The following is a 9,475-nucleotide window of genomic DNA, read 5'->3' as shown; positions in this document are numbered from 1 at the left end:
TTTAAAATAATTGAAAAAATGTCCAAATCTCCATACATTTTTTCGATTGAAAACTTCTGCCTTGATTCTGGTTGATCCTCGTTTGCCTATACATGGGCATTATGAATATACATGGATTCATGTTTATCCATCTGTCAAATGAAAACAAAGCATGTGGTTTCTCCCAAAGTAAACATGAATCGGCAGCAAACGCAAAGGTAATCATTTTATTTTAAGCAATAATCAGCATAAATTTATGTAAATATCTACTTTTCAGGAAACAAAAAAATTTTGCGAAAAGTGTAAAAGATACGTTCACCGGAACACCATGCCTCCACCAAGTAACAATCATCAACTGCGGGAAAATGTAGACCCTGACGGTGGCAATGCAACTTATGTCGAATTCGTTTTTGAACCTGGGTTGGACCTGGATTGGCGGAAAATGTGTAAACAAACAAACGTCAAACAAACTCAAACAAACTTTAGTACAAGCGAAACCGAAGTCGGGTTGGGGTTGACACTGTGATCTCATCCAGTTCCAACCCAGGTTGGAACTGAATCAAAAACGAAAACGACATTAACTTGTTGGAGCTGCAATCTCAGGTTTGTACACAGGATGAATTCTTGAAAAACCCAGAGAGATTTGGATTTATATTGGTGGATTTCCACATAGAAAACTACTTTTGGATGAAGGTAACCATAATCTCTTTGTTTTATTTTTGTAGAAAAACAAGGACGGTCTTCTGGAAAGTATCCAAAAAGCGGCAGAAGGAGCTGCAATTTGAATATTTACGTCTGGTCGAGCCGGGAAAGTTGTGGTTCAGACTGGTTCAGTGGTTCAAGTTGGGGAAACCACCAGTCCGGGGTCCGAGAATACCCTCTCCGCAACCCACTCAATCTGCCGATGGATGCTCTTCCCGTGAATCGATTGAGAGGAATGGTGTAAGGACCAAGACGGAAGGGAAGTCAATATACATCAGCGTTGATAGTATTGCGCAAGGATTGGGTTTGGTGGAGCCGGAAGAAACCAACAACAACAAGGTAGGGATACGTTCACAAAGAAGGGCGGGTGATAGCATAGGGGTGGTGGGGGTAAAGTGGACAACCTAAGCATTTTGATCGTTTCCCGTGGAAATGCGGCAAAATCCATCTGCTTTTCCGAGTAACATGGAAGGTAATGATATATTCTAGAAATCTTGTAAGGGGTTGCATTTAAAAAATATTGTTTTCTTTGATTATTTTCTTCACCAAATCGTGCATCAAAATAGCGTGAAAAAAATTGGTGGGGGTAAAATGGACAATCGATGGGGTAAAATGAACAAGTCGTTAAAAGTTATATAACAGCATATTCTTTCTATGTTTTTAAATACAAACTATCAAATTTCATACGATACCTTTATTTTGTTGTTTTAAAACTTTTAATACAAACTTTGAAACACACTTAAATAATTATTGTAAAAATAGTGTAAAAAATAAGCACTGTTTTGCATGAAAATTATATTTTGTCGATCAAAAAAATTTTTTTTAACTTTTTACTTCAACTATCTCACGATAGGTATAATGGCTGATGATTCTGAAGTTTTGCAAAAAAAATATGAAATTTTGGTGAAATTTGAACCGATTGTCCATTTTACCCCCACGGTCTGATTTTGTCAAAAATTATCCCAAAACTTTTTTTTAACAAAACAAATTTTTTTTTTCGATCAAATATATTCTTCTACGTGGACTTCATTGGTTTGGGGTGTAAAACTTGTAATAATTTGAAAATAACTTACGAGAAAACCTTAGCAGTTATAAGCAGATTTTACATCATTTCCGATTTTTCACGTGATTTTCAAAGTTTTTGTCATCTTGAAGAGGTTTATTTGATTTTAATGTTCAAGATCAGCAAAAGTATAATGATTCATGCTAAGGTATAAGCTTCAATCGTTGAAACATTTTGAAAAACAATAAAAGCCATGAAACTGTACCCTGTCCATTTTACCCCACCTGTCCACTTTACCCCCACCACCCCTACGCGTAGATGGACCCCAGCTTAAAGTCGAGCACTAAGGGGCGATTTCTTCACCCGGGCTTAAGCGTTAAACCAGGTTTAACTATATGGGTAAGCCTGGCTTACCAGTTAAGCCGAGGTGAAGAAATCGGCCCTAATTGTGCATTCCCCCAGCGCGCACGACTTTGGATCTGGCGATCTGGGCTCCCCAGCCAGCAATTCGGTTGCTATATCGAAATTGCAACTGAAATAGTCACACATATATAGCACCAAAGAAATCGTATTCAATGCACGAAACAGGCATATACATACTAAAGTGGAGGCCATATCGAAACATATATACGATTACTGCGATTCCATCCAACATAATTTACGATTTCTCGAAAAATGTCTACGATTTCGCCGATTTTATCCGTCTAAATATACGATTATGCATGATCTTATTACGATTGAGAGTACCAATATACGACTCAAGATTTTCAAATAAAAAAAAACAATTGGTGTTCAATGGGAATCGAACTTAGGTCCTTTGATTGAGAATTGCGCGTCATCTCTATTGGCTATATTGCCAAGTTGAAAATAGAGAGTTCAAAGTGAATGGCATGAAACGAATAAAAGTGAATGGCATGAAACGAATAAAAATTAGCATGACAGGGTGCGAGACTTGTGGTGGGAGCGTTGTTGTTGTGCATTGAGTGGCGCCAAAAGTGGCGCCGTGCAAGAGGCCCGGAATTCACATCGTTGTTGGAATCTATACATCACTTATTGGAGATCATCTGCTAGTATGAAAATCTATATATTTGGTTGAAATTATTGCTACCATGGTTGGAATGTGTCAACAACAACAAAAATACAAATTTGTGATGAATACCTTTTTTTTTCTTTTTCTCCATCATACAAATGCGTAAACAAGACCATTCACGATTTACGCGATTAAAATTCGACTATTAAAAGTGCAGTAACAATCATATGCGACTGTAAAAATGAATATACGATTTCTACGATTTCATTCACTTCGTATACGACGCAAGTGTGACGCAAACGATCAATATACAACATTGTTATAGTTGTATGCGATTTCATCGATTTTCATCATACCTTTAGGTAGCAAGCTCGAATTAGCAGATTCATATACGATGTGAAGCAACGATTTCCACGATTCAATGAAATCATATATACGATGCTAGCGAACTTGCAGCTTGATACTAAGAATGTATATTTTTTTCACGATTCTATCCGATTTTGTGCGATCCTACCGACAGTATCTCGCACCTTTTATGATCGGAGACGACTATATGAAACAAAATCGCAATTGAAATTTAATTTGGCATGAAATGCGATTTTACGCAATCATTGTCAACAAATATACATATTATTATACAATTCTGATTCAATATATGAAAATATATGATTTTTTCCACACAATGATTTACGATATGTGGTTGGCTGGGCTCCTTCCCTCTCTAAAATCGTGCGCACTGGAGTAGTGCATGGCAGACGTGCACGACATTGGAACTGGGAACTCAGCTTCGTGCAAGGGTGCAAAACATTTAAGTACACTAATCGACAATGAGTGGTTTAGTGCTAGTAATGGGCTCTTTCCCTGTAGTGATACCCCTACTGGAAAACCAAAAAGTAAATGCCCAAATTAATTGATCCCAGGAGTATCCCCTATAGGCAACTTTGGCAGTGAGATAGATAACATGGAAAACAAATGGGGGACCAATATGCACCAACATATTTGTAAACAATTCTATATTGAACCCCGACTGGGTCCATTATAAGCAACATCAGAAATGAACTTCTGTTGCTTAGTGGGTCCATTACATGCATCCAAATCCTAAGACGAATAAGACAATTTGTTATAAACATAATTTTATAGAAACTCTTTCTATTATACTGCCATATATTATTACAGGAGTTCCTTCATGGGCTCCTAAACAGATATTTCAGCTATTCCTCGTGGATTCCCCCAGGGATACCACCAGAAAACACTTAAAAAAGTTTAACTCTTCAGGCATTCCTCTAGGAGTTCTATAAGAGTTTCTCCAGGAGTTCCTTCATGGATTCTCCCTAGATATTCTTCTAGAAGTTCCTTTAACCTTCCGTAACTAGCGCGGTTGGCCAACATCACCAGCACCACGCTGATGCTGAGTACAAAAAGCGAGATTTTTTCAACGTGTTGTATAAAATACGACAGCGCGATCGCTCGAGGGTTAAGGATTCCTTTAGGAGTTCTTTCAGGAATAGTTGCTGGACTTCCTTCGAGGATACCATTAGAAGTTCACGGAATCCTCTAGGAGTTTTTTCAGGGATTCTTCCAGAAGTTCCTCCAGATAATACTCCAGAAATTCTCGTAGGGTTCAATATAAGATTCTTACAGCATTTCATCAGGAATTCTTTCCTGGCTAGATTTCCTTCAAGGATACTAGAAGTTTCTTCAGGAATGGATCATTGAAGCAAACTTTTCTGGCAGTTGCCGCACCAAAACAAAGGAGCCACCGTGAATGACCTTTAACGTTGTGATAGCAGTCGAGTTATGCCAAACATCTGTTGCGCTATCTGTTCATTTTATAGCGGCCATTTTAGTTATTTTAGTGATCCATTCATCCAGGAGTTCCTTTAGAATTGTTTTTTTTTCCAGGATCTACTTCAACGATTTCTTAAGGATACCTTCAGGAATTTATCAGCAGTTCTTTCAGGAATTCTTTTAGGAGTTCCTTCGAGTATTCTTTCAGGAGTTTCTTCAGAGATTCATCCAGAAGGTTTTTCACGAGTTCCTCCAGAAGTTCCCTCAGGAATTCCTTCAAGAGTTACTAGGTACAGGGAATTTTCTTCCAGAGTTTCTTCAGAGACTCCATAAACCTCCCTCCTGTAATTTATTAATGAGTTCTTTTAGAAGTTTCGCCAAGGATACCGTTAGGAGTTCTTACACGAGTTTTTTTTTCTGAAATGCTTCCAGGATTTCCTTCAAGGATTCCATCAGGCGTTTCCTAATGTGTTTCTGCAGGCATTCTTCCAGGAAATAATCCAAGGATTTACTTCAGGGATTTCTCAGAAAGCTCCTGCAAGAGTTCAAGAGTTCCTTCACGGATTACTCCAGAAGTTTCTTAAAGTATTCTTTCAGGGATACCTGCCGGATTTCCTTCAAGGTTGTCTCTCGAGCAAGGATGGGAACACTCACTTGGAAAGAGTTACACTCACTTGCAGTTTTCTCAACTCAGAAGCGGGAAATCAAGAAACGATGTATGGACGACTTTTACCTTGTGATTTCGTCTAAAACTTTGCCGAATAGAGTAGGGGTCGCACACGCATACCGAAGTCATGAGGGAACTGCGAAGGCAACTCTCCACGAGGTGAATGTAAATTACACTCACTTCGTGGAGAGTTGCTTTCACAGCTCTGTCACGACCTTGGGATTCGTGTGCGAACCCTACTCTATTCGGCAAAGTTTTAGACGAAATCACAAGGCAAAAGTCGCCCATACATCGCTTCTTGATTGCACGCTTTGGAGCTGAGAAAATAGCAAGTGAATGTAACTCGTTGCAAGTGGGTGTTCTCATCCCTGCTCTCGAGTCTCTTCCTGTGATACATTCACTGCCCCTATTCGCATAACAGTCCCATCTGGGTTTCATATTCACATGGGATACCTTAAGTAGTTCCTTCAAGGTTTATTCCAGGAGTTCATTCAGGAATTGCTCCAAGAGTTCCTACAGGAATTTCTCCTAGGTTCCTTCAAGATTTGCTTTAGCATTCCTTCAAAAATTCTTTATGTTGGATTGTAGGTACATCCTTGAGGTGCATCACACAACTCAGTGGAGCTACATACGAAACATCTAAGTAAAGTATGATAATAAATTGTAAATTTAGTTGTACCTAAATGGAATAAAAGAGAGACACTGTACTTTCGGGTATTTTTCAGGAGTTCTTTTAGAGATAACTCCAGAGTTCCTTCAGATATTTACCATGGTGTTGCTTCAAAAATTCCTCCAGTAAGTATTCCAAGGATGTTCTGTAAGTATCCCTCCAGAGGTGCAAACAAGGATTCCGCCAGAAGCTGCTGCAAGAATTCCTCCAGGAGTTCCTGCAAGCATTCTTACATGAATTCATCCAGGCTTCCTTCATGAGTTCTTTCAGAGATACCTTTAGGATTTTTCGGGTTACTCCAGAAGTTTCTTTTCGTGAATTCCTCTAGCAGTTCTTTTAGGGATTCCTACAGGAGAGCTTTGCAAAATCCTACAAGCGTTCCTACGAGGATTCTCCAACAGTTGCATCAGAGATACTTTCAGTTTTTAGTCAGAAGTTCTTTCAGGAATGCCTTTTTCAGGGATTTCTCCAGTAGTTTTTTTCAGCGATACTTTCAGGAGTTCCTAAAGAGGAATCCTTCACAAATTTCTTCAAGCGTTCTTTCTTTTAGACTCCCTTTGAAAATGAGTTTCTTCAGAAATTCCTCTAGGATTTTTTTTTGAGGGATTCCTCAAGAGTTTATTTGGTGGTTGTTTCAGCATTCTTTCAGAAATATTTTAAGAAGTTTATTCAACGATTCTTCCAAGAGTTCTTTCAGCGATTTCTCCAAGAGTTCTTTCAGGATTTTTGTTTGGGATATCTGCTGGATTTTCTTCAGAAATGCCTTTAGGAGTTCCTTGAGGGATTCATCCCAGATTTTTTTTCAGGGATTCTTCCAGGAGTTTTTCCAGAGATTCTTCCAGGAATTTCTTCAGGGATTCCTCCAGAGTTCCCTAAGAAATTTCCCCTTTGAGATACCTTCAGGAAATACTCCAATAATTTTCTTCTATGAGTTCCCTTGAGAATTCTTCCAGAATTTCCTTAAGGGATTTCTTTAGAATTCCTTCAGTAGTTCTTTCATGAATTCTTCCAGGGTTTCCTCAAAGAGTTCTTTCAGTAATTCGTCCAGGAGTTCCTTAAGCAATTCCTCCAAGAGTTCCTACAGAGATTCTTTCGGGAGATTCGTTAGGATTTCTTTCATGGATACCTTCGGGGTTACCTTGAAGAGTTCCTCCAGGATTTCTTTCGGGGATTTGTACGTACATGGATTTTTCCAGGACTAAACTATGCTTAACTAAAGGACCAAACTATGTATAGCCAATGAACCGTAGGAAAATTGGGAATTCGCTCGCGAATTTCTTAGGAATTTCTCTATGAGTTTCTACAGGGGATTATTCGGGAGTTCCTACAGCATTCTTACAAAAGTTATTTTAGAGATACCTGCTGGACTTCCTTCAAGGATATCTTTAAGAGTTCCTTCATGATTTCCGCCAAGAGTTCTTCAGAAATCCTTCACAAATTTCAGGGATTCCTCTAAGAGTTCCTTCAAAGATTTCTTTCTACAAAAAAAAATCCAGGAGTTTCTGAGGAGATCCCTTTACCTAGCCTTTACCTTTCATTCAGGGATTTCTTTAGGAATTCTTCGGAGATTTTTTTCAGGAGTTTCTTCAGGAGTTTTTTCTGGGATACTTTCGGGAATTTCTTCTGGGAAACCTTCAAGAGGTTTTTTTTCAGGGATTCTTCAATGAGTTACATCGGGGACTCCTAGGGAAGTTATAAATTCGTTTTCGTTTTAATATTTATTCATTTTTATATTCTTTGCAGTTTCTTCTGGAAATCATGGCTGTTCAATATGTATCATTCCGGTTACTACTTCGCAACCACCATTGTAGACACATCCATTCTGGTCACCGTCAGCATTAGAGAATGTAATGATTTATTTTACAATATTAGTTTGTATTTGTTGTAAGTATTAAAACCACATAAAGGGGCGGGTGTTGGTTGGTTGTTTTGCTGGGCTCTACAAAATATCCGAAATATCCGAAAATTGCATGCACCATCTTTTCCAAAGTTGAAACTTTCAAATAGCACATAAGTGGTTTTTACATTTAATTTTAGGTTGACATTGCCAGGGATATTTTTTTAATCATACAATTTGATCCAAAATTTGAGATAATAGTTCGAAAGTGATTTTGGTCACCTGGTTCGCCGCATTCATCAATAGAGCTTTGAGGTGACACTTTGCAAAGTTTGAAATACTTCATAAATGAATCTTGCATTTAATCAGAAATAATCAAAACTTATTCCAAGTTCTCTCTGAAATACTTTATAGAAGAATCCTACTTTTTATCATAAATAATCAAAACTGGTTCACCAAGTTCTCCCAAGTTGTGAGGTGACACTCAACATGTCTCTTTTTTAAATCTATACCAAGTTTGAAATACTTTATAGAAGAATCCTACTTTTTATCAGAAATAATCAAAACTGGTTCACCAAGTTCTCCCAAGTTGTGAGGTGACACTTAACATGCCTCTCTTTTAAATCATGTTCTTCCATACAAAAGTTTGAAATACTTTATAGAAAAATCCTACTTTTTATCAGAAATAATCAAAACTGGTTCACCAAGTTCTCCCAAGTTGTGAGGTGACACTCAACAAGTCTCTTTTTTAAATCCATACAAAAGTTTGAAATACTTTATAGAAGAATCCTACTTTTTATCATAAATAATCAAAACTGGTTCACCAAGTTCTCCCAAGTTGTGAGGTGACACTCAACAAGTCTCTTTTTTAAATCCATACAAAAGTTTGAAATACTTTATAGAAGAATCCTACTTTTTATCAAAAATAATCAAAACTGGTTCACCAAGTTCTCCCAAGTTGTGAGGTGACACTTAACATGCCTCTCTTTTAAATCATGTTCTTCCATACAAAAGTTTGAAATACTTTATAGAAGAATCCTACTTTTTATCAGAAATAATCAAAACTGGTTCACCAAGTTCTCCCAAGTTGTGAGGTGACACTCAACATGTCTCTTTTTTAAATCTATACCAAGTTTGAAATACTTTATAGAAGAATCCTACTTTTTATTAGAAATAATCAAAACTGGTTCACCAAGTTCTCCCAAGTTGTGAGGTGACATTTAACATGCCTCTCTTTTAAATCATGTTCTTCCATACAAAAGTTTGAAATACTTTATAGAAGAATCCTACTTTTTATCAGAAATAATCAAAACTGGTTCACCAAGTTCTTCCAAGTTGTGAGGTGACACTCAACATGTCTCTTTTTTAAATCTATACCAAGTTTGAAATACTTTATAGAAGAATCCTACTTTTTATCAGAAATAATCAAAACTGGTTCACCAAGTTCTCCCAAGTTGTGAGGTGACACTCAACATGTCTCTTTTTTAAATCTATACCAAGTTTGAAATACTTTATAGAAGAATCCTACTTTTTATCAGAAATAATCAAAACTGGTTCACCAAGTTCTCCCAAGTTGTGAGGTGACACTCAACAAGTCTCTTTTTTAAATCCATACAAAAGTTTGAAATACTTTATAGACGAATCCTACTTTTTATCATAAATAATCAAAACTGGTTCACCAAGTTCTCCCAAGTTGTGAGGTGACACTCAACAAGTCTCTTTTTTAAATCCATACAAAAGTTTGAAATACTTTATAGAAGAATCCTACTTTTTATCATAAATAATCAAAACTGGTTCAC

The 9,475-nt window shown here is 37.3% G+C and overlaps 1 long non-coding RNA gene across 1 annotated transcript; it reads left to right on the top strand.

Annotated features, from left to right (window-relative positions):
- Window positions 1–368: 368 nt before the first annotated feature.
- LOC115254599 (uncharacterized) lies at window positions 369–8,548 on the top strand. Its single transcript, XR_003891922.2, has 3 exons — window positions 369–582; window positions 705–1,020; window positions 7,583–8,548. It is a non-coding gene; the product is annotated as an uncharacterized LOC115254599 (long non-coding RNA).
- Window positions 8,549–9,475: the final 927 nt, after the last annotated feature.

Source organism: Aedes albopictus, chromosome 2 (genome assembly GCF_035046485.1).
Source record: "Aedes albopictus strain Foshan chromosome 2, AalbF5, whole genome shotgun sequence".
In the NCBI taxonomy this organism is placed as follows: Eukaryota; Metazoa; Arthropoda; class Insecta; order Diptera; family Culicidae; genus Aedes; species Aedes albopictus.
Note: the sequence above shows the minus strand (reverse complement) of the source record. Positions and strands in the feature narration are given on the sequence as shown.